Below are 26,246 nucleotides of genomic sequence, written 5' to 3'. Positions count from 1 at the left end.
CTCAACCACACAGACAGTGTCATTCTGGATGCTATGATTCTTGGTCAGGATTAGAATATCAATTAGTGATGACTTTTCCTCCTGCTTAACTGATAGGCAAGTTTCCTTGCACTTTCTGCAAGCAGAGAAGAATGAATTAATGTTGTATTTTATCTGTTTGTAAACTTCTGTTTCTCTATCAATTTTGTCATCTTTTGTACTTTGTTTTGAGGGGTGGGGGAGTACCCGGGATTAAACTCAGGAGTGCTTAACCACTGAGCTACATCCCCAGCCCTTTAAATTTTTTTTCTTCAAATTTTGAGATAGGGTTTCACTAAGTTGCTTAGTGCCTCACTAAGTTTCTGAGGCTGGCCTTGAACTTGTGATCTTCCTGCCTCAGCCTCCCAAGCTGCTGGGATTACAGGTGTACACCACCACACCTGCCTTTTTACTATCTTTGAATTGATATTTTTCATATCATATTTTTCTTACTACCAGTGCTAAAGTTATAAGCTTCAGAATTTTTACCCTTTTCGTAGTTACACTGGATCTTTAGACATATATGGTTAAAGCTTATCCTGTTGAATAATAAAAGGACCATGCAATGTTTTTGTGCTGTTTACTCTCAAATAAAAAAGTAGATGTCTAGGTTTTGTTCTTTTATAAACTCATACATAAGACATAATTTAGTGCTTTGTACAGTTGAAGACTGTTTAGATTCATTCACATTGTTAAAAATGTTTAATTTTTTTTTTTTTTGCCTTACCACCTCTCCTTTAATCTCATGCCTTTTTGAAGGTTAATCTTCTGTTTGAAGTATAAACTTTATGAAGGACAAAAGTACTAAATATCATTTTTGTGTGTTTGTTTAAAAATGTCTCTTTCATTCTTATTCTTAAAAGATGATTTCTCTGAATACAGCTATTCTCGCTGGACAGTGTTTTTCTTTCTTTAAAGATATCATTCCATGGTCATCCTGCTTCCATTTTTAAGGTTGAGAAGTTGGCTGTTAATCTATTTCCTCTTTGACAGAAATGCACATTTTTTGCTTCCTGAGATTTGATAGATTTCTGTACCCAAGGAACAGTACTTTTCAGTGGTTTTGAAATTTTTTTCAATTAATGTGCTTTTACAATGTGGCCTCCTCTCTATTATCTCTTTTTAAGTCAACAAATTGGCTGTTTGTTTGACCATCTTGTTCTATTCCTGTGTAATTATTGGAGACTTCTGTGTCTCTTGATTGCTATTCTGGTAATTAATAAATCTTACCTTCCACTTCATCCAGATACTTGGTATCTCTGCTGAACCTATCATTTGAAATCATTTGTAGAGATTTTAATTTTCATTTATTTGCTTATTTTTTTAAAAAAAAGTTCCATTTGATGTTTTTAAAATTTTTCCTTATCCAATTTGATAGTTTGTGTGTGGATGGGTTGGTCTTTGGGTTTTGGTCTTACTTTTCAATCTTATTTAGTTTCTTCAAATATATTATTTATGCCAACTTTTTATTTTAATATTAATTCCAATGTTAATCTTCAGTAAGAGCCTCATTCTGCTGTCTGGGTTTCTTTCTGGGTTTCTTGTTTTTTATCTTGATGATAGTGACTTGCTTCTGTACATCACATAATTTGTTACTGTGAGAGCATATTTCTTGAATGTTATTCCTCAGAGACCTGAATTAAAAGTATGTTCTTCAAAAGAGGATTTTGCGTTTATTCTGTACTACTGAAACACTGGAATACTTTCAACTACATTTTTGATTTGGAATACTTTTTGGATTTTATTTCCCATATGAATTCTGGACCCAAACTCATGTGCAGATGGGCTTAGGGTAGAGATTCCTGGAGAAGTTTTAATCTGCTTTATCCAGAGATAAGCAAACATTCCAACCTTGCTTTCTAAAGATGAAACTCATTGTTTTATATTATTTTGTCTAAAGAACTTATGGCAATCTTATCTTTATTTCTAGAATTCGAATTCAACTTCCCTGCTGAGCAAGTCTGAGGTTTCAGGTACTGTTCTCTGGGTGCATGGTTTGTTAAAACTCTAAGTTCTGGGCCACCAGAGACTGGCAGATAGAGTCTAGAGGAAAAGTTATTATTTTTCCTAGAACTATTTCTCATCACTTCTAACCCTTGGAGATTTCCTTAAAATTTTTAATATTTTATTCAGAGTTCTTATAAACGCAGCAAGGTATCTCTGGTTATGAGTTTCATCTAGGAATAGAAAGTCATGGCTGGGTTTTCTAGCTTTTGCTGCCACAGACAAGAAAGCAATTCAGGCCATTTGCTTTATGTAGACAGAATCGCCCAAGAATCTGCCTTGAGCAGGTCTGAAGTCTCAGTTCCTATTCCTGGTTGAGTATCCAAACTCCAGTCTTTGCTTCTAAGGTCCATGTTCTGTTCTAAGGCCAATTGGCATATTCCTATCAGCCCGTTTTTTAAATTCGCTGTGTGACACTTTGGAATTGTCCCTTGTGGCTTTTAAATGCTGCGGCATTTCAATTTTGTTGTCATTACCTGTAGCCACCCATTCCACATGAGAGGCACTGGAGTGATTGGGAACAGTCTCGGGCTCTGCTCCTGACCTCCCTGGGTCTTAGATAGCTTCATGATCAAGTTGGCATAAATACTGTGCCTACCTCTTGGAGTTCCTGTGAGGATTTAGTCTGCCAGTCCCTGGGGAGCACTCAGCACAGGACTGTGTTAGTGTGAACTAGTACCACCAGGGTGCAGTTAGACCAAAGCCGTCTTCCTGCCTTAGGGCAGGCTTTCCTAAGCTAACCGGGGCTCCCTCCAAGTAGGTGTTCTTTCCAACCCACCATGAGTTCCAGCAGTGATAGGAGAGGTGATCAGTCAGAAGCTATGTGAGCCTTGGTGTGAAAAGAGAGATCTGCCTCCTAAATCAGGGCTAGAAGGTACAGGTTTAGTTGTTGAATAACAAGATCAATTTCTACTTCATATAACCCAGGGGAATAAAAACTAAATCAAGGGGATGGGGAGATTAGAAAAAAAAAATAAAATCCGTGTTCAAGTTTGTGGCAGGATGGATCTATTGGGAGGTGCTAATTGACCAAGAATTCAGATGAGAAGGAAGGCAGAACCCTCCCAGCCCAGCACAAGTGTCTCTGTGTCCTTGGGGAAGAACAGCACAGTGCCCACGTGTGTCCTGCGAGTGCAGCTCCATGGTTACTCACCAACCAAGTACGGAGCACAATTTGAACCTTCTCTTTTCCAAGAGCAGGTACTATTTTTTTTTCCAAATAAGATTCATAACATGAGCTAGCACAGGCACAGTTACATAAACCATCCTGTGAAACTCACCTGGGTGTGAACAAGAGTCCTGCTGCTCAGCTTCCGGACACCTACCACGTGGGAAACTAACCTGAGATGTGTTGAGCCCTAAGGTATGTGTTGGAAGAGGGTCTCTCATGGAGTGGCCCCAGGGAGGTGTTGGGTGATGAACCATTTCCATCTGTAATTACCTGGATGCAGGATTCGGGAGTGTTAGAGAGAGGCCTGCAGGTGTGCTCCAGCAGGAGGGACTGGGGATGCCCTGGAGGAGGGATGGGACAAAGGGGGTGGGTGGAGCCATGGGTTGGGCTCACAGTAACCTGGGGAAGGGAAGTGTGTAAGTCACCTTCCCAGGGCCATGACAACCTCAAAGGAGGAAAGGTTTCTCTTAGCTCACAGTTTCAGAGGTTTCAATCCATGGTGGCTTGAAGTCATCACTTTGGGCCTCTGGCAAGACAGGACATCATGGCAGGAACCCATGGTGGAGAGAAACTGCTGGGAGGGAGGGAGAGGGACAGAGAGGGACTGCTTCTATAACAAAGCCCCTTCTCCAAACCCATTACAGGATGAATCCATCCGTAGATTAATGCCCGGATGAGGTCAGAGCCCTCTTGATACCCTCTCTCTGAATCCTGTGCGCGGGGACCAAGCTTTCAATACACGAGGCTGGGGGAACATTTAAAATCCAAACCATAGGGGGAAGTGAAGCAGGCGCTTCCTACGAGCTGTGGTCCAGGTGTGGTGCTCAAGGGAAGAGCTCACCCTTAGGTGGAATATTGTTTCTCCAAGACATCTTGTGCCCCAGCTGGTCTCAGGTCTTGGGATAGACTCCAGGGAACACCCTCGCCCTGTTTCCATGGCACCTGCCTCCCTCATCCTCCAAGCAGTGGCAGCCCGTGGTGCAGGGCAAGTTCTTCAAAATCTGGCAACCTGGGTGTCAACCACGCTCCGTGAGTTTCCAGAAATATACCTGTGTCTAAGCCACAGCCTGTCTGATCTTCTCACGGATGCAGTGATGAGGGTCAGGGCCAGATGAGGCGGAGGTGACGGAGGAGCTGAGTGTGGAATATTACGGGGGCACCCAGTGTCCAGGGGAGGTCAGTGCCAGTTCACCGCTGGATGACCCTGAGAGCGAGCGCTTCCTAAAACGAGCCCCAGACACCTTGCTCACACTGGTGCCCTGATGATGATCATCGACCTCGTGCAGGTGAGAGGAGAATGAAATAAAAACCATGCAGGGAAAGTAATTAGCAGACTGCCTGACCCATGGGAGCCATGAACGCTCACACACGCCCCGCTTCTCTCTCCCACGCCATCCCCAGCAGGTGCCAGTCTCACCAGATTGTGGGGAGGTGGCCGGAGGAATTTTCTTGAATTTGTGTGTGTGTATTTGTTTGCATTTGAAATTTAAAGCCTCTGAAGGGGAGAAAAAATAAAGCATCCTGTGAGAATAGATGCCTGTCCTTCTGAAAGTGAAAATGAAAATCAGTTCATAGTGTGCGCCCTCCGACATTGGTAAGCAATACTGTACCTTGTGCTATACAGAAATGGGATGTTTTATTATATGCTATTAAATAATAATAACTAATCCTGGCAAACACTGATTGCTCCTGCTCAGTAACCTTTCATTTTCCCCTTATACCTTCTGGAAGAGAATTCTCACAACCCAGGCTGTTCCTTGACTTCTTTGGAGATATGGCAAAAGCATATAAATGATCCAGGCCAATAGAATGGAGGGACATTTTAGGTATAGTTGGGGAGAATTTTATCACCTCATAAATGGAGAGAACTGTAATCCCAGAGGCTCAGGAGGCTGAGGCAAGAGGATCAGAAGTTTGAGGCCAGCCTCAGCAACTTAGCAACGCTCTAGGCAATTTAGTAAGATCCTGTCTCAAAATAAAACAGAAAAAGAACTGGGGATGTGGCTCAGTGGCTAAGTGTCCCTGGGTTCAATCCCAATCTCTGGTACCAAAAAAAAAAAAAAAAAGATGGAGAGAGACAGATGCATCCGTGTTATATAGTTGTAGGAGGTTCTGCCTGTGTTTGCAAATATCGGAGCACTGCTGCTATGATCTGAATATGGCTTGTTCTCCATCCCCTTTAAATTCATGCAGAGTTTAATCCCAAAAGGCAAATGCTAGTGGTTTTAAAAGGGTAGACATTTCATCCAACCATGATGCTTAGAGGTGGAGCCTTTGGAAAGTGATTAGGTTTAGATAAGGTCATTATGGTGGAGTCCTCGTGATTGAATCCTGTTGGCTTCATAACAGGGACAGGAACCAGACCCACAGATGAAGGCATGCACATTCCCTATCTCTTGCTATGTGCAGGCTGAAGGTCATTATCAGAACTGAGTCAATGCCAGGGCCATGCCCTTGAGCTCCCCAAACTGTGAGCTAAATAAATCTCTTTTCCTTATAGAGTTAGCCTGCCTCAGGAACTTTGTTACAGTTATGAAAAATGGACTAATACCTGACTCTGTGAGTGCTTAGAATATTGGAATTTCTGACTTGGAAGCTACTTCAAAAGTTGAACATTAGCTCCCCAGGAAGCAAAATCGCCTCAGAACTTTTCTTTTGCCTTAAATGTTTTCTTTGTCCCACCTTCATAGTTTCTGAATTCATCTTTAAAAGAGAACTTTGTCCTACCACCTCTTTGAAGATAGAAAGCACAGTGGCACTTACAGGAGACCATCCAGGTCTGGAGCCTCCAGGAAGGATGGAGGGAAGCTGAGAAGCAATGGGGTGGGTTTCGCTCTGGTCCTGCCTTGCTCCCTGTGAGTGAGACGTTGGTGTCATTTCTCTCATCTGCGGGCTGCCATTTGGGCTGTCGGAAAGCATCAGTGGGAAGCTCTTGGCAACGAGGGTAGAATAAGCTCCCGGGAGATCGTCTGCAGAAGCACTTGTTGGAAGCAACCGTGGGACACCTGTGAATCCACGATGTGTGCTTGGTGTCAGTTTCTAGCGTGGTGCCTTCATCTGCAGGTGTGAGGGGGAAATGAGAGAGAATACGCCCCCAGCCTGGGCTGTGTGAGGTCAGTGACAGAAGGTACCAAGGCAGCTTGGACCTGAGGAATCACAGAACCGTATTCTGTGAAATTCCAGAATATTTCTGATCCAGGAAGGGATATTGGAGATCGTCACATTTACTGGGCTCCAATCCAAATGACATTTCACAGGTAGGCAAACCATTTCTGTAAAGGGGTCAGTGGCTAATATTTTTGGCTTCGTGGGCTATCGGTGTCTGTTGCAACCACTCGGCTCTGCCCCTGTTCTGTGAAAGCAGACATAGACGATGTATACAGGAATGGACATGGCTGGGTTCCAATAAAACTTTATCTACAAAAATAAAAGGTGGACCAAGTTGGCTTGCTGTTTGCCAAAGCACACCCTACGGTCCTGAAGAGACAGAGATGTAGCAACTCCACTGTGATGGGCATTGCCCAAATCCTGGGGAAATAAGGCAAAAGAAAGTTATTGACCTTTCTCGTAGTGTTTTAACTTCTCCCTCTGTTCCCCCTCCTTCTCTCTTCTTGCAAGTACCACCACTACTTGGTCTCTGCATTGAGCATCTTCGATGAGTCAGACCCTATTCCAGGAGCTTTATAGGTACTAGTGTCCACTTCAATCAGTCCTCCACATAGGGGTTACTATTTTCCATTTTACTGACTAAGGAAATCAGAGCTTTAACTTGACCAAGCTCTGGAGCTCATAGGTGCCAGAGCTGGAATGTAACCCTGGGTCTTTTTCATTTCAAAATACCAGCTCATTTTAAGAGGCCTTATGGATTCAGAAGGAGGAATCCAGAGACAGGCTGCCTGGAAGTGAATTCTGACTCTGTCTTTGGACAAGTTACTAAACTTCTCTGTGTCTCATTTCCCTCATCTCCAAAAAGGGGACAAAGAAACTACTTACATCATAGAGTATGAGATGATTAAATTGATTAATGTAAGAAAAATCTTAACAACCTTCGCTATGTGTGGTAGTGTCCCCACTGAGATGACCAAGAATTGCCTGGCTCCAAGTGTTGCAATGTGGAGGTTTCGAAACAGCACTGCAGCCTGTCAAACAAGGAGGAGAAACAGGTGGACTGTGGAGGGGTGTGTCTGGTCTCAGCCCGAGTTGTCTAGGGACAAAGATGAGACAAGCCCCTGTATCAGAGAGCTCATGTTGGAGGTCTTCTCCTCCCCGCGGCCACAGGAACTGCTGTGGAGTAAGCAGTGTGGTCAGGTGATGGGAACTGTGCATGGAAAAAGTGTGGAAGCAGGAACAGGAAGGGACAGAGGGCACACTGGACCCACTTTATGGACCGTCACTCACAGTAGGGGGAGCAAGTGAGAGGTGGACAGGGACCCCTGGAGAAGGGCTCAGAACTGATGGAAGAGGTGATGAGGGTCCATGCTGGGTGTTCAGCAGTGGCCTGATGCCTGGTATGAGGACCCTGGAGGAGGTATATTGGAAGAGTCTGGAAAATCAGCTGAGCGGTAACTGTAGCCACTGAGGATCTGGCCACTGAGCCAGATCCCCAGTTTTTTTTCTGTTTTATTTTGAGACAGGATCTCACTAAGTTGCCTCGGGCCTTGCTAAATTGCTGAGGCTGGCCTCAAACTTCTGAACCTCCTGCCTCAGCCTCCTGAGCCTCTGGGATTACAGTTCTCTCCATTTCTGAGGTGATAAAATTTGGCTATACCAATGTGGCAGATACAATTGCTCTACTTTCTTTCCAGGTAAGATCTCATTTATTCTTCTTGAAGCTCTATGAGGTAGTTACTATAATCCCCATTTTCCAGATGGGGAAAGTGAGGCATACAGGAGGTATAGGGAACATGCCTAAAGTCAGACAACTACTCAAGGAAGAGCAGGGTGCAAACCCAGATGTCAAACCCAGAGAGAAGGACAGGGGAGGAGCAGGAGGCTCCAGACACCTCTGGACTGGCCTCTGTGGAGTTTGCAGCTGGCATGTGCTATGCCTTCAAGTGGGAGCTGACGACCTCTACTGTGTATCAGACCTTCCACCCCCAGCCCCCAGTGATTTGGCACCTGCTAATGGGATTTCGGGGGGGTTGTTAAAGATGATTAAGTAGCAGTTTTTGCAAACCCAATATTAGTTTTTAAGAAGTTAGCAGGGGTGAGTCCTTGCTGCTCAGTGTTAACCAGAGCAAGTGATGAGCTGCCACTCAGCAGAGCGGAGGCAATGGTCACCCCTCAGGTCCAAGGACAGTGGGGTGCTTCTGAGTGAATTCTATCCATTTATTTCCATTGATTTTGAGCACTCTCTTTACTGTAAGAATGATGCTGGTCACTGGAGAACAGTACCAAAAGTGATGATAGTAATAACAATAATAATTACAGTAGGAGGAATTTATTGATCACATACTACATCTTGGAAACCAGTGAGAATTTTATATGAACATTCTTCCTAATCCTGTAACTTAGCTGCAAAGTATCATTAGCCCCATTTTCTGTATGAGAACTTTGAGCTGAAAAGAACAAAATGCAGGTCCTTAGACTCTCATTGTGCAGTGGGCCAAATATTTAAATAAATGAACATTACATCCTATGCTAAAATTGGAAATATACAGTAGCAGTTGTTACATACTCTCAATGTGGCAGATACAATTGCTCTACTTTCTTTCCAGGTAAGATCTCATTTATTCTTCTTAAAGCACTATGATGTAGTTACTATAATCCCCATTTTCCAGATGGGGAAAGTGAGGCATACAGGAGGTATAGGGAACATGCCTAAAGTCAGACAACTACTCAAGGAAGAGCAGGGTGCAAACCCAGATGTCAACTTGGTTAATCCAACCAACACTCATCTATATAATAGGCTTAACAAAAATATTTATCTGAGGAAGTTGTTACAGGATTCAAGAGCCTAATCCACATAAAAAATCTAACAGAATGCTGGGGTAATTTTTAGGTTCCATCAGAACCTCACCTTGGTCTGTTCTGTTTGCTCCTTTATCCTCAGGGACAAGGACATTGCCTGGCACAGAATAGACCATCAATAAATATTTGTCATGTGTGTTAAAATACCAGCTATCCCTGTTATCATTATGGAGGAGAGATGAAGGATCCTTTTCCACCAAACCCCTGAGGGAACTGAGGGAGCAACCAAGAGTAAAGTGTCCTGGAGAAGGGAAGGAGGAGGGGGCAAATGTTCCGACTTAAGTATCACAGGTGGCCGAGATGGTGCACCTGAAACCCAGCACCCCACGCCTGGGAACGTTCTCTGGAGGTGTATGTCATGGAGGTGATTATTAGAGAGGCCAACACTTCCCCAGCCCGGGAGTGGGAACCAGGGGTGGAAGGATTCTGTGCAGAGAACAGAGGTTGAGTTTCTTCTGCAATGGTTTTTCTCCCTGTGGCCTTAGGAGAAAGCTGGCCAGTCACACGAGCTGGTAGGAGTGATGTCTCAGAAAACAGGCAGGTTGTCTCAGACCAAGGTGGAGCATTGCAAAAGGAGGTCATCAACCACGTCACACTCTGCAGAGTTCTATTTCAAGAGCCAGCTGCAGGGGGGGAGTGTGCGTTGGAAGGTGTTGCATGAACTTGCTGAAGGTCATGGTGTGGGAGGACCTGGGCTTGGGCTCTGTTGAATTTCCAAGCCTAACCATTGTGCTATCCTTTCCTCACCTCTCACTGCTTCTCTTTGGCTTCCCAGCTTCCATCTGCACATGCCTTGAACACACCTCTTCAGGCCCTCGATTCTCCTGGGATTCTCATCCTCCTCTACCTCCATTAGGTCAAAATGTCTGCAGTTTTTAAAAAGCTCCAACTGTCTTCTCTCTCACCCCCATATCTGGTTCTTCCTGTAAGTCATCAACTGTTTTCTCTTCATCTTCTCATTTATAATTCTCCTATAACACTGATCGCCTCTTGCCTTTTATTACACAGGTAATTGGGTATTGCTTTTTGGTTCACTTGGGGCCCTTTAGGGCAGGACGGTTCTCTTTATCTTGGTGTCCCCATGACACTCAGCAAGCTGCTTTTGACACAGCATGGGATCAATAACACTTGTTAAGTTGAAATAAGACAGAAACAGGGTGTGTTTCTCTCCATCTGTTACCTCCAAACTGGCCATTAGAGATTCCTGTTGTTGATAGACCCAACGTTTACATAAAATTTAAAGAAGAAACTAAAAAACGCTCTTCAGCAAAAAGAAAGGTGCGTGAAGGTGAGGAGATTTAAATGTGGAGTCATAGGTCACTGGTTGCATAAACTCTGGCACATTCACGATGACAGGGAGGTGTGTGTTTATAAACAGCAATGGAGTGACACCCAGATTAAGTAAATTAAGTGGAGAAAAATATGCTGCTGAGGAAAATGGAGTGAGGGTATAAATTAAATACGTAGTGTATTTGTGTGTATGTGCATGCACATGTACACAATTTATACTTATGATGAGAAGATAAAATAAAAACCCAAACAAAAAAGGTCGGTGAAGAAATGAGGTGAGAAGCAGAGTGGGGGAAGCTAAATAGCTCTGAGTACCTTGCTTTATAGATTTAACTCCAGAACCGGGAAGATGCTTTATATAATCACAAAGCAAAATCTGATTTACAAAATGGCAATTTCTAAAAACTGAAATCAGAGTGAAAGAAATCAGCTTAACTATGTGTGTCGGGATTCAGGCACAACCAAATGGAGAATTATTTCAACTGATTTCAAAACACAGTAATAGGATTACATCTCTGATGGGATATATTCTATAGATGAAAACATCTATAAACAATTTATACCTCTGCCATCGTCAATGTTGGCATAGTGTTGATATTCTGTTGATGATTCTGAAACATTCGTGTGTACATTGGGGGATAAATTAAATGAGTATTTACATCACTGGAAAGTAGAATTGTCAGCATTGAGGAAAGTATATATAGGTATCAGATTTAAAAGATTAAGTAAAATCTTCAAATTCTTGAATTTGAGTTGGGACTCATTCCAAAAAAAAAAAATTTAAATAAATTTCTTCATTTAAAACTACAAAATAATGGGCTGGGGATGTGGCTCAGTGATAGAGTGCTTGCCTAGCATGCACAAGGCCCTAGGTTCAATCCCCTGCACTGCAAAACAAAAAAACAAACAACAACAAAACAACACCTTGCATCTCAGCCCAGCCCACCAATGAGACCTAGGCACCATGATCAACCCTGCAGGAGTAAGCTCCCATGACAACCAGAGTTTGGTCTCTAAACACCATTTCCAAATTAACAGAAAAACAAGGATCTCTGGTACATGTCTGACTCCAGATCTGGGGCAGACACATTTATAAGACAAGTCAGGAAACATCTTCCTGGAACCCAAGAAGCTATTATACCTTTGTGGGAACCTGTCACAAAGATACAGCAGACAGCTTGCTGGGACAGCTCACAGCCAAACACAATAACAACTACAGTGTTTTTATAATGCTGCTTAAACAGGGCTTTTGTTTCTGGCAGTTGTGGACCAAGGGGGCTGGACTAATCCTCCTGCCATAAACGGCTTGGAAACAGAACAGGATATATGGGAGGAGCCCAGTTTTCAGAAGATGGACAGTGGGGGGTGAAGAGTCCAGTTCTTGTGGAATGGACAGCTGAGACGGAGATCGTCCTGGGTTTCTTTGTAGAGGACCTCTAGACCAGGTTCAGTATGCAAGGTCTCAGGTGACTCCTGGCAACAGTCTTGCTGAGTGAAAACAAAGACCAGCGTTTGAGAAGCTAATGTGGCTGTAATTTGTCAGGCAGAGAGGGGAGTCACAAAGAGATAAAACTTCAGCAACCTGCACACAGCTGTCCCTGAGCCTGTTGCTGAATGTTTGATTGTTACTGTTTGACACAAATGCATGGCATGTAACTAGACTGTGCAAAGAATAATCGCTGAGCCCGGAGTTAGATGTTTCCCAGATCCCACACAGGCACGAGTGTTCTGATCACCCTGCGGGAAGAGACCTTGCTGAGCACCGGGCGCTCAGTAGAGACCCTCGAAGGGCCATGCTTTCGCAGTAGGGATAAACCAGTGCAGATCAAGGGATGCTACAAATCCAGCCCAACAAAGCTTCCAAACAAACCTCAAGAGGACCCAGTCACCGTCCAGGAACTTGAATGCGTGCTGGAACAAAGACCACTGTTCTTTGAAGGAAAACTCTTTGATGGAAGATCATGGATGGTTTCACAGATACATGTTTGCCTAAATGTATCCAACTACATACTTTATGATGTTTCATTATTACTTTTTTTCAATACCTGAATAGAGCTGTAAAAATTGGCTGAGGATTTGACAGACACCCCTCAACAGAAGATGAATGAATGACCAACCCACACGGGAGAGACACTCAACTTTGCTAGTAAGGAGGAGGAGACTGAGGGCGGTGACGAGTTGGCACTCCCTGCCTGGCAGAATGTCTAAAACCCAAACGACTGACCCGACCAGGAGCTGGCAAGCACGTGAAGCGGCTGTGACCCACGCTGCTTGTGAAAGTGAAAAACTGTGTACTCACTTTGGAAAAGTTATTTTGTGGTTTCTTTTACAAGTAAGCACATACTTCCACAAACCTCCCTGCCATCCCACTCCCTGACGTCTCCCAAGAGAAACGAAAACATATGTCCACGCCAAGACTTGTAAATGGATGTTTCTGGAAGCTTCATTCTTAATAACTCAAAACTGGAAACAACCAAGCTGTCCCTTAACCAGTGACTGGATATGTAAACCACCCTGTATTTATAGAAAGGTGCTGCTTAGTAACAATACAATTAGCCACACACACACCAACGCGGGGACTCTCCAAAGCGTTATGCTGGGAAAAGGCACCAGACACAGCAGGGTCTCTACTCTATGGTGCCCTTTATGTTAAATGCCAATCTTATCTATGGCTGTGGCAAAAGCACGTTGGGGGAGGCCTGGGGACAGGTATGTGGGTCCTTTGCTTGTAAATCATGTTGTCAAAACCTTCTCACCACCTCCCCAGTTAGCTCCCTCCCGGGCCAAGTCACTGTCCTCTCTCCTGGAATTTTTGTAGAACTTCGCAGCTGTTCCCCTCCCTGTTTCCACCCTGACCCTGCTGTTGGGGAGGCCAGTCTCTGTGAGGCTCTGAAGCAGGACCCTTCCTTACCGCCCCTCCTCTTCCCATCTCCTTCCCTTTCTCCATGAGCCTGAGCATGGCCCCAATCTCAGCTCCTGTGGTCACACGGCTGTTCTGTGTGTCTTTAATGCTAACTTTATGGATGTACTTCACCATTGTAGCTCTGCCAGCGATGATCCGTGGATTTGTGGAAAGTCTCATGAAAAGCGGAGCCCACTGACCACATGACATTTGGTGGGGGGAGAGGGCAGGGCAAGTGGGCTCCGTTCTTGACATCCTCGGCCAGGGTCTGAGATGGCAAAACGTGTTTCCTTGTTGTTTTCTCTGTGTGGAGAAGCCTGTTCTAATAACAGAGCAACGTAGAAAAAAGTCCTCTGCTCGTTTTTAGGCATGGAAGTTGTCAGGGCGGGTGGCAGGGTGAGTGGTGACAATGGTTCAGGAATGTTTTCAGAGTCTTAAGAGGAGAATGTTACAAAGATGCTCATCTAGGTAACTTTAGGAGTACCTTACATCTCCTTCATTTCCCCAGGGTCAGTCGTCCCCACACCTTTGTTAATGACCACTTATTTATAGATACGGGATACCATCGAAGCATGGGCTTGAGGATGCCCAGCATTGGCTAAGGCTCATCTTGGACGTCAAATAATAGAAGCACACATCACTCATTGTGCCGGTAGGGCAGGAAGCAGGTGACACAGGCTGACACGGGTGATTCTCCCACAGCCCTACAGGTGAGCGTCATCCCTATGTTATCCCAGTTTTATGGCTGAGGAAGTGGAGCACAGTGAGGTAAGTGTCTTGTTCAAAGTTCCCAGACCTCGTGGTTGTGGCCTTGAGATGGGAGCCCAGATACTCTAACGCAAGCGGAACTTACAGTGTAGTTTGAGAAAAGGGGAGACTTTTCTCTGGAATAAATACAGAGCAAATTTTGTTTGTTTGCTTTTTAGTGGAGGAGTGACAATGACAACTACATGGTGTCATTGGAGAAGGTAACTAGCCAGTCCTAAGGTTTCCCAGTCACAGCCTGTCCAGTGGCTCCCATGGTGTCAGGGTACCTTTCTGACAAGGTGATTAATAGCAGATGACAGATATTTATCTTGATTTTTAATGCTATCCTTTGAGATTCCCTTTCTTTTTTTTTTAATAAGAAAAAGACATAAGCATTAGCAGCCCAGTAGCCTTTTCCGCCTCCTTTGTGCCACTACAAAGTTGGGGGCCCAGAGGTCTTTTTGTAAACTGGGCGATGTCAGTCCCATCCAGTTAAAGCTGATGGCTATTTTACTAATACCAGTCCCTTAATACTTTATGGGCTTTCTATGTTTCCAATTATAAGTCCACTCCACTTCCTAGGAGCCTGTGTTATGGTTTCAGTGTACTGGGTTTTTCTGTGACATTTGACCTAAAATTTTTATAAGCTCTGTTCTCTAGCTAAGAATGTCCGATTGGCAGCTCATTAAACCTTTCAGAGGTCTTTTAAAAGTATCACAGAGACATATCCTTGATTGATCTTCTCCTTGAGGCCATTACATACTTTGAAAATCTCTTATCAGCTCAAGAGTTTGGGATTGAGGAACCGATTCATGTCACCATTCACTGAATCCTGACTCATCTGTCTCTTCTAAAATTTTGTTTGTGAACGGATCAGTTCTCTCTTTAGCTACTTCTCTTTTTCTGCATTGTATTACAGGAAACTAAATTAGCCAAATGATTCTTTGACTATTATGCCTGGAAATGATTTTGCCAAGGTCCAAAATCTTAAAACATTTGGTATCATCCCACTTACCCCGGACGGCAGTGCCGCAGATGATTCTGCTGCGTACACCAACATCCACGGCTCCCCGTCTTTCCATTCTTATCTCCTCGTTACTTTTTAAGTTACCACTGGCAGTTTGCTCATTTTTCTGGTCTTCACTATCATAACTCTCTAGTCTCCATCTATGGGTCCCAAAGCCGATGCCACACGTTTTGAATTACAGCAGCACCGCATTTTGGGTTTTCATTTCTGCACCAGTATGATTTTCACTGAGTAATGATCACCTCCAAAATAGACTAGCTCAAAACAACAACAGTTCGTTTATCTTCTGATTCTGTGGTCCACTCTTGTCCTTTGGATCTGGGCTGCGCGGATGGCTCCTCTGGGCTTGCCCGTGAGTCTGTTGTCAGCAGGCAGATGGACCGGTGAGTGAGCAGTCTGTGACTCCACTGGTGCACCCTGAAGTTGGCAGGTTTCCTGTTGGGGCAACAGGGACATCTGAGTCATGTGTCTCTCATTATGTGTCCAGCTTGGCCAAGTTCCTCACGGGATGGCCGTTTTAGGAAAACATAGAGCAAGAAATAATACACAGGCATTTCCAAGTCTCTGTTTGCATGCGGTTTCTGTGGCTCCAGGCTACGGGATTATACCGCCAAATTCAAAGCCGGTGGGGTGGGGGATTATCCAAGGGTGGGATCATAGGGAAAGAAACTATAGTGGCCAATTTTGCAACCTAGCTCAGATGTTAAAGTAGAAAGGAGGAAAGATGGAAAGGGCTTATTTAAAATCTTATCTGAAGGGCATTGTCACTGTCAGAGATTTATCCCCGGCACCTCAATGGGGGCAAACAGCTTGAAATAGAGTGAATGCTTTGAAATCTTGTTCCAGTGACTGAGCAGATGGTCCCGCTTACTCTTGAGAGACAAGATACACAAAGCATTGGAACTCTGAGATTTAACCTGAGATTTATGGCTGACTTTTGGATACAAAATGTCTGAGTCAGTGTTCCCTCCAGGACCCCCAAGGAAAGACTGGTCTGAAGAGTTCCTTTGTCTTCTGCCAATACACACGGTTCATTGTCGTCTGGGCAGAGTGACTGAGAGTCCGAGACCTGGTGGGGAATCTCATCTGTACTCCTGGGAAGGCCTGTGACTGACAGGCCGGTGGGAGAAGGAGGCCCGGGTTTGCAGCAGAGGCGATCATACAACCTGGGTGGCAGTCAGAACCGGGTTTGGGACTGCATTACTTTCCTGGGGTCAGACTGCACTTGGTGGCGTGGTGTCAATGACACGAAAACTAGCACTCTGCTCCAGACAGGATGGGAATGATTTCATCGATTTTTAAGGCTGGGTGAAGGTACCATTCTAAACTCCTACAGACAATCACAAATGTGGTTCCTCAAGGTAAACATGTTCTTTCCTCCCAATAAATCAATGACTTGGAAACTGACTCTCAGGCAGAAGAGGGTCTTACGCAGGTGAAATTTTGTCCTTAAATGCTCCTCTCCTAAGGAATGGCATACTCAATGGTTCTTCTCCTGAACAATGGAGTGTCTAATTATTTCTCTTCCCAATAGTTTCCTGTTCAATTGTCCCACTCTCGGGCAACGGAACATTCAATCAGTCCTCTCCCAGACAATGAAGTGCGTGGAATTGTTCCTCTCCCCACACTTGAATGCCCCATTGTTCCTCTCCCAAGCAGCAGACCATTCAGTGACTCAGGTGAACACAGTTGGAAAGTTTCCACGTGGGCCAGCATAAAGCAGATCTGGGACCAGGGGACTGTTCTGGGCTGAGCCTGCTAAGTTGGAGTTGGGCAAATTCATGATTATTACCACGATTCTTTGGGGGTAATTTTAAAACATACTGAATGAGAAGTGTGGTTGTCCCCCCTTCCCTCCCCCCATAGTAACCCACTGGATCTTTGCTTTTCTTAGCAGTCATGACAAGTAGACTAGAATGGTCTCTCCACTTAACAGATGAGTCTGCGGGTGCCATGGGGATATGTCACGGCCAAGGTGAAACTAAAAACAACACTTGTGTCTAATATGTGCCAAGGGGGGCCCTGCTGCAGAGTGGAGGAGCACCACCCCTGCCCTCAGGAGATATCTTCTAGTTCTTTAGGGAGATTAGCCCAGTGAGGATCAGATAGATACCTGGAAAACTGAGAGGATGGGCAGCTGTGCTCTACCTGCAGAACTGGGAACGGGTGCAGGAGGCAGCCCCCTCGGGCCTCGAGACAGGGCAATGTTTTGACAAAGGCAGCACAGGAAGGATCCCTCGGGGCACAGAGGTTCCCGGCATGGGATGGGAAAGCTAATAGCCTGGTATATTTTAGACACAGGACACCGGGAGCAGGGGCTGAGACTTGAGGTGGCATCGTGGAGGACAGTAGTGATGTTCTTGGGAGTCTTGCTTTCCTTCTGAGACTCTCCAGTTTTCTAGAGGGCAAGAGAGGGAGTGATTGACCACAGGAAGGTCAGTTAGCACAGTCACAGGGACATGATTGCACAGCACTCGGGGGAGGTCCCTCATGTCCCTGGCACCGATGGATCATGCACAGAGGTGTATCCACACCTGGCTGGAGACTCCTGCCTCCTTGAAGTTCTAGCCTCTGTGTCTCTGGTGCTTCTCAAATTCTTCTAAATGCAGGATGTGAAACCAATGTTCCAAAGACTGCTCTCGCTAGAGGGAACTCTGCTCCATCTCGGGCACACAGACGAAGACCGGGAATAGAAACATGGAGTGGAGGTGCACATGGGGGTCTATCCTACTGGAGAAGAAAGGTGCCTCCCACCAATGTGGGGTGTCCACATGACACTGGCCCAGAGAAGCTCCCCTTGAACACCTAAAATCAGTGCTAAGGACGATGCTCATAGGAATGCCTCATGGTCATTGCCCAAACTGGAAAAAATGGAACTCTATCAAGACAGACGAACACCACTTACAATCTTGCCACCCCAGTTGGTAGAATTCTCCAGGTTGACATTTTGTTGCACTTGAATGTGCTTCTCTGTCCCTATGCATAGGACATATGTCCCTATACATGTGTCTTAAAGATGCTTTTAGCAAACTGACACACAGTTTTGTAGTCTACATTTTTATTTGACTTTCTGAGTATTTTTATATATTAATATACTTTATTCAATAAAAGATATCACTTAAAACCACAGTTACTGTGTTTGAAGTATATTAACTTATTTATTTCTATAGACTATGAGGTAGGCAGTATCATTTTTTTCCATTTTATGATGGTAAAAGACACATAACCATAACGTGCAATTTACAGTCTTAACCATTTTAAAGTGTACAGTGCAGTGGTACAAAGGACATTCACACTGTTGTACCACCATCACTCCCAAGCATCTCTGGAAGCTTTTCATCTTCCCAGACTAAAACTCCATACATCCAACAACCATTTCCCCTCCCACCAGCCCCTGTTAACCACCGTTCTTCTCTCCATCTCTCTAAATTCAACTACCCTCAGTGCCTCAGACAAATTATATGACACTCGCCCTTTTGTGAGTGGCTTATTTCACTCTGCATAATGTCCTCCAAGTTCAGCCATGAAGTGTGGGTCAAACCTCTCCCTTTTCAAGACTGAATAGTATTCCACTGTATGTTCATGCCATGTTTTATTTAATCCATTCATTGATACACAGATATTTGAGTTGCGTCTCCCTTTTCACTGTTGTGAACAATCATTCACAGGAAGCTGTCGGAGTCCCTGTTATCGAAAGTAGAAAAGCTGGCCCAGCGCGGTAGTGCTCACCTGCGATCCCAGTGACTCGGAAGGCTGAGGCAGGAGGATCCAGAGTTCAAAGCCAGCCTCAGCAAAAGCGAGGCACCCTCAGTGAGAGCCTGTCTCTAAATAAAATACAAAATAAGGCTGGGGATGTGACTCAGTGGCCAAGTCCCCTGAGTTCAATTCCCAGTACCACGCCCACTAAAAAGAACAAAAGGTGGAAAAGTTGGGTCATATGATAATTCTGTGTTTAGTATTTATTTTTAGGAACCTCTATATATTTTGAGTTAGGTTGTTTTTCTATTTTACTGAAGAAGAAACAGAGAGAATAGGTGATCTCCCCACAGTCCTGCAGCCAGCTGGAGGATCTGGACCACAGATGAGTGAACTTGGCCTCTGCAACATGCAGAACGCACTGCGGTACCTGGGCTGTCTCCCTCCTGTGTTGGACATTTGAGTTTCACTCAGGCTCCTCAACATTAAAAACAGCACTGCCTCAGATAGCGTTGTGTATAGACCTGTGTTGCTATTTATGTCATTAGGATTGATTTTCAAACACAGAATTAAGAGGAGGAAGGGGTGTGAACATTTTAAGAATTTCAATATGGACCACTCTGCCGTGTCACCCTCCAAAATGGTGTCCCCCCTTACTTTCCCACTGCTGTACCTGGAGCACTTGAGTCACTATGCCCTTGAGTATCTGACGGTTAAATGCATGATTGACAGTTTGTCTTTTACGTTATCGCTGAAGTGCAGCACTTTATTCCTAGTGGTTGAACCAAGGAATGCTCCTGTGTGACAATGACCGGTGTGTCCCTTTATTTGCCTAAATGGCTGCTGAGCTTTCAGTAAGCACCTGTGCAGTGACACCTTGGTCCATAGGTGACAAAGTAAAAATAAAAGGCAACTGGGGCAAGAGCCTCTGGGGGGAACCCCTATTCCCAGGGCGCCCTCCTGAAACGTTCTGCCACTCACTGAGAGCTGTGCTGGGTGCACAGGTCGGTTCCGTGAGTGAGTTTGGGTTTGGCATTTCTACACGCCAAGGCCACCCGAGATGTGGTCTGTGCACCAGCAGCCGCAATGTCACCTGAGGGCTTGAGAGAAAGGCACTTCTGCTGGAAGAGGACCTCCAGATGGAGGGTGGAGGCCAGGACGAGGAGACCGCAACCTGCACATGATACTTGGCATCGCCAGGAGCTCATTCCTTTTTTGCCGTGACGGAGGTGAATCTCAGAAACATTACGCTAAGTGAAAGAAGAAGACACAAGAGATCATGCACCACGTGATTCCATTTACATGCAACGTCTGGGACAAGCCAATGTATAGACAGAAAGCAGATCTGTGGTTGCCTGGGGCTGGGAGTGGGACGGGGACTTCACTGTGAATGGGCATGAGGGACCTTCCAAGGGTTGACAATGCTCTAACACAGATTTGCAGTGCCACTCCATCATGCTACTGAATAGGTTTGAGTTGAACACTTGACATAGGTGGATTTTATGATATTTAAAATATATCTCAATAAAATGGCAAAGGAAAAGACAGGCAAGCTCTCCAAGTGGTTCAGATGCTCACTGGCTCAGACACAGTGAGGAAGGAGCATCACTTGGAAAGCCTGGGAAGCAAGGGACAGAGGGACCAGACCAACTCAGGCCCCGGCCTGACCCTCCTGCCATTTCCACTGAGCATGCCCAGTGACTCTGTCCTTCACTGGGCGTTTGGGAAACACTGAAGCAAATTTAAACACCGGGGAACAGTGGCACATGCATGTAATCCCAGCAACTCGAGAGGCTGAGGCAGGAGGATTGCAAGTCCAAAGCCCTAAGCAACTTAGTGAGACCCTGCCACAAAATAAAAAATAAAAAGGGCTGAGGATGTGGCTCCCTGGTAAAGTGCCCCTGGTTCAATCCCCAGTCCCCAAAACAACAACAACCAAAAAGATCCCACAGACTAAAACCACTGCTGCCTCATCGTCCACCTCTCCTGTGTGCCAAACCTAGGGTGCGTGGGGCTTATCCCCATGGTCCAGAATGGCAGTTAAAATTCCAGCCATCACATCTGTGCTTCAGGATGGAGGAAAAGGAGACAAAGGAGGGACATTTTACTTTCAAGCCAATTTCCTGGAAGTCTGCCTCTGTATACCGTATGGCTTCCTTACATCTTCGTTGAACAGTCACACGGCTGTTACTTTCTATAAGGGAGGTTAGGAAATGTGGTAGATACACACCCAGGTAAAAATCAGCGTTCTGTTACTAAGGAAAAAGCAATAGATGGATATCTGGAGACAAGGAGAAGACTCAGTCCCAAGGAGTTAAAATTATTCATCTTTTTCAGATGAGAAAAATTGAGGTAGAGTTGCTAAATGAAATATAGATTGCTCCATCAAATTCAAAGTTCCAACGAAGGACGATTTTTAAAGAACAATTGTATTCTAGATAATGCCTGAGATGTACTTAGGCTAAAACTTATTCATTGTTTATGTGAAATTCAAATTTAACTCGGCTTCCTGAATTTTTATTTGCTAAATCTGATAATCCTGAGTCATTTTCTCAAGACCACTGTTCCGTCGCAGAGACTGACTGCATGCCAGGGCTGTTGGTCCTCCCTCTGAGATAGAGGTCACTAGCCACCTTCTATAAGTGAGACACCAAGGCTCCAAGGACCTGGGATGACTCCAACTTTATTGCTTACTAGCTACACTGCCCTGGACAAATTATTTAAATTCTTTGTGTTGAAATGCCCTTATCTGAAAAACAGGCAAAATAATAATGATGATAATCATAACTCTTGTTGGGTTGGTGTAAGGATTAAATGAATATGTGTCTAGAGCTTGTAGTTCAAGGCTTGGCACAGCGTAAGCCTTCAATTATGTTAGGAAAATTGATTTTTTTTCCCCCTTCATTGTTCAACAATTGCAGAGATCTGCTTTGACTCAGATATTTTGGCAGCAAGACCATGTGGTATGGCAATAGTTATGCAGATGCATGTGAGATACGAATGATTATAGACAAGAGCATTCCGAGGTGAAATGATTGGGTTATGAGATTGAACCCAGGGCCCTGTGCAGCCGAGGCAAGCGCTCTACCACTGAGCTACATCCCCAGCCCAAGGTGCTCTTAAGGAGAGTAAGAATTCAGCCACAGAATAAATTGCTGCAGGAAGTAAAGTTTCACTCCTCTTCCAAACCTAGACTCCTGGCACAATCTGTTGCATTATCTGACAGATGTCTCTCGGTTTCTAGGCATGGGTGTACGCCGTCTGTCTTTTTAATGGATCGATTTTGCTAGAGGCTTCTTGAGTTTATTAGTCTTTTACAATAACTAGCTTTTGATTTGATTACATGTCTTCTTTTTTCCAATTTCTTTAATTTCTGATATTTCCTTTATGGTTTCAGCCTGCCTTTCTCGGGTTTTTTTTTTTTTTTCATTATTAAACGTTCTTGTGTTTAAGCAAAGTTAATTAATTTTTAATATTTCTCCTTTTACATCAAAATTCTTTAAAAATGTTTGTATGTATTTAATTCACCTCTTATATACACATATGCAGTTTTACACAAATGTAATCATATGCCATATTTAGTTAATTCCATATTTATTCTTGCTTTTTGGTATATACTGCTTCCAGTGAATACTTGTATTAATGATGTATGTTGAATTCTTCCCTGTTTCTCTTAGGATTCATAGGACCCAATGTAACTACTTACACACACACACACACATCAATATATCAAAAGCACGTTGCCATTGTTTAACTTATAAAAAATGGGATAATGATATATTATCTTTCACATTCTTACTTTTCTCACTTGATACTTGTTATGGTTTAGATGTGAGTGTCCCCCAAAAGCTCCTGTGTGAGACAATGCAAGAGCATTCAGAGGTGAAATGATTGGGTTATGAGAGCCTGGGCCCAGTCAGTGAATTAATCCTCTGTTGGGGATTCACTGAGTGGTGATTGGCCATAGCTGCAAAGAAAAAAGCGAAGTAAAACAATACTGTTTTGGAAATCCTTGCAAGTCCTCCAGCCGCTCTACCTCGGTTTCTCCTGCGGACTCCACACTGACCCGTGGGGAGCATGCTTCCTGGTTTGCCCAGCTCTTTCCCTGTTAGTGATTGTTCATTTCCAGTTCATTGCCAGTCAGAGCAACCCTGGAACACCCCGGGGCTCGGGTCCTATGTATGCAGGCTGTGATTTCTAGAGGAGGGATACTGTTAATCGAGGCATGGTTGAAGGGAATGTGTATTATTGATGTTAATAGATGTTAGCCAAATTATTTATCCACAAACACCATCACCTGTGATATTTCTACCAGGTATATGTAAAAGAAGGCTTCTCCGTTTAGCCCATTGACAACAATATAGTATTCATTTGATTTCAGGGGTCTACGCTATAGTCTCACACTCTGCGGTTCTCATCATTATTTCCTCCTCGTCCTCCTCTTCTTCCTTCTTTTGGATATTCCTGGGCAAAATTTTTTTTTTCTTGCATAGGGTGTTAAAATGTATATAGGGATGGTAAACATCATTATGATAAAATGGAGGTTTCAGACATTGATCCCCAAATATGTGAAAAGTTTAATTAGTAGAATCTTAAAAAGGTTACTTAGCAGGGATTGGATACGTCCCCAGAAGGAAATAATGATGAATTCCCATAACACTCTCAGTCTGCTCAGCTGTCATATCAAAATTTGACCAGTTGCTGAAACAGCAGTGTATTTTCTCATATTTCTGGAGGCTGCAAGTCTAACAGCAAGGGTCCAGGAGGCTGAGGGGTCTGTTGATGGCATGACTTGGCCACCTTTTCACTGTGTCCTCATGTGATGAAGACAGCAAACTCTCTGGTGTCTCTTTTATAAGACACTGAAACTCCAGTACCAAGGCCCCAGCCTCTGACTTCATTTAACCCAGTTGTCTCCTTGTAAGTCCTGTCTGCAAATACACCTACAGTAGGGGTTATGAAGTTGAGTGTGAGATACAAGTCAGTTGAGATCATACAGTGCATACAAAAATAAGTACATATAAACATTTAAATATATTAAAATGAATGAACAAGAACTTTAAAATATGTCCAGAAAACTACATATACATTGTGGGACCCCAGAATTTCTAAGGACAAAAATCAATAAGTAACAGGTTTGAAAAAATTTTAAATATTGCTAATGGATCCAGAGGCAATATCTGGAACATAAAAATTTGCTTATGATTTGACTAGAAGATAATATTAGAAGAAAACGAATTTGAAAGGGCACTTCCATGCTTGTCTCTTTTTTAAATCAAAGTCTAGCTCATAGTGAATGTGCATGGATTGTACCTGTGTAGCTACTGTACAGATCAAGAGGAGGAATACCACCGACACCCCTAAAGACTCCCGCCAGCCTCTCCTGGGTCAACGCTGTCACCTTAGCGGTAACTGCTGTTTGACTTGATTTCTATCATTGTGGATTAATTTCGTCTGTTCCTGAAGTTCTGAGCGTGGGATCACATAGTACGTCCTTGTATCAGTCAGGATCCAGCCAGAAGATGTAGTAGAGGCTCTTGCTGAGTTTTAGTTGGGTTATCAAAATTTTAAAAATGTGTTTTATATTGTGTACAAGGAATCAAAATGCATTCTGCTGTCATATATAGACCTAATTAAAATAAATTAATTAAGTTTAAAATATGGGTTTTTTTCCTGGATGTGAGTCCCTGTCACATGTGTACATGGAGGGTTTCTTCTAATCTGGAGTTTGGCTATTCACCTTATTTTTTTTTTTTCAACAAATAGTAGTTCTTGATTTTTGATGAAAAAAAAATTTACTTAACAATAGCCCTTAGTTTTAAATCGTATTTAGATAAATGAAAATCGTCTTTTTAAAAAATCGATGATGTTTTCCGTGTCCTGATTAAGAAATATTTCCTTTCCCCAGAATGATAAAGGTTTAAATCATACTTTTATCATAAAGGAAGATACCTTTATGATAAAGGTTTTCTGCTAGAGCAAGTGCTTCAGAATCATGCGCTGAAAGTACCACTTAATGATGATGTATATTTCAAATTTGCTATAAGAGTAGATTTCTTACCAGAAGGAAACAATATGCATGTGAGGTGATGGAGTCACTATTTAGGCGGATTTAATAATTCCACAGTGTATACCTAGCTCATCACATCACATCATACTCCATACACATGTGTAAGTACTATTTATCAACAAAACATAGGATTCAAAAATGCATTTAAAAAAGAGAACACCAGCCAGGCACAGTGGCGCACACCTGTAATCCCAGCAGCTCAGGAGGCTGAGTCAGGAGGATCATGAGTTCAAAGCCAGCCTTAGCAAAAGCAAGGTGCTAAGCAACTCAGTGAGACCCTGTCTCTAAATAAAATACAAACTAGGGCTGGGGATGTGGCTCAGTGATCAAGTGCCCCTGAGTTCAATCCCCAGTACCCAAAAACAAACAAAGACAATAAAGCAAAACAAAAACCACCATTTCCCCCTATTGAGTTTCGTTGGGACACAAGCATTACACCAAGTGACGATGTGTGGGATCTATTTCTGAATCACTATCTTGTTCTATGCATCTATCATTAAACCAATACTTTACCCTCAGGTTTGTTGGAATTTAGAAAATAATTGGAATTTTATAGTCAAAGTCCTCCAGATTTCTACCTCAAGATTTTCTTTTTAATTCTTTTGGTGTTAATTCATTATACAGACGGTAGAATGCACTTTGATACATCATACATAATGGAGCATAATTTCCCATTCTTCTGGTTATATATAATGTAGAATCCCATGGGCCATATAGTTATATATGTACATAGGATACTAAAGTCTGATTCATTGTACTATTCCTCCAACCCCCATACCCCCTCCCCTCCCTTCACTACCCTCTACCTGGAGTAACTCTATACCCTAGTCCTCCCACCTTGTGAGTTAGCATCCTCAAACAAGATTTTCATAACTTTTTCCATGTAAATTTTAGAATGAATCTGTCAATTTACACACACATCCACACAGTCAAACCCACACACACCAGAAAGGGTGTGTGTGTGGGTTCACTACCCTTTCTGCGATATTGATGGAGATTATATTAATCTATAGATTAATGTGAGGGGAATGGGCATCCTTATTATAGTAAGTCTTCTAAATCGTGAATAGATGGAAATATGCTTCTAGAATTCTATTTTTTGTTGCTATTTTAAATATCTTTTAAATTTTGTTTCTAATTGTTTACTGATTTGCATATTACAGATCTTGTATTGACTTTATTAAATGCATTTATTTATTGTTCTAGTAATATCTTTGTAGAGTTCAGTGCAATGAAATAGAAGTAATGATAGAAATTTCATATTGTTCCCAACATCACACTTTGCCATTGACTATGTTGTGGGTACGATTTGAAGATACTCTTTAGCAGATGAAAAAAAATTTCAATTCCT

Source organism: Urocitellus parryii, chromosome 5, assembly GCF_045843805.1.
Source record: "Urocitellus parryii isolate mUroPar1 chromosome 5, mUroPar1.hap1, whole genome shotgun sequence".
NCBI lineage: Eukaryota > Metazoa > Chordata > Mammalia > Rodentia > Sciuridae > Urocitellus > Urocitellus parryii.
This window is presented reverse-complemented; position numbering follows the sequence as displayed.